This window comes from Penaeus monodon, chromosome 28 (genome assembly GCF_015228065.2).
Source record: "Penaeus monodon isolate SGIC_2016 chromosome 28, NSTDA_Pmon_1, whole genome shotgun sequence".
Taxonomy (NCBI): domain Eukaryota; kingdom Metazoa; phylum Arthropoda; class Malacostraca; order Decapoda; family Penaeidae; genus Penaeus; species Penaeus monodon.
The window spans coordinates 33,935,804-33,936,034 of NC_051413.1; positions in this window are offsets into that span (position 1 = coordinate 33,935,804).

Below are 231 nucleotides of genomic sequence, written 5' to 3' on the forward strand. Positions count from 1 at the left end.
CCCCGTGTCCATAATAGATAGATAAATCCCGTGTCCATAATAGATAGATAAATAAATCCCGTGTCCATAATAGATAGATAAATCCCGTGTCCCTTCGTCTGGAATCCCCACGCAGACTGAGAGGATTCCTGAGACGCCGGACGCCCTGCGAGAGACGACTGGCGGCGACCGTAGTCGTGCTCGCCGGGGTCTTGGCGGCCTTGGGGGGAGTCATACACGGTGAGTGCACGG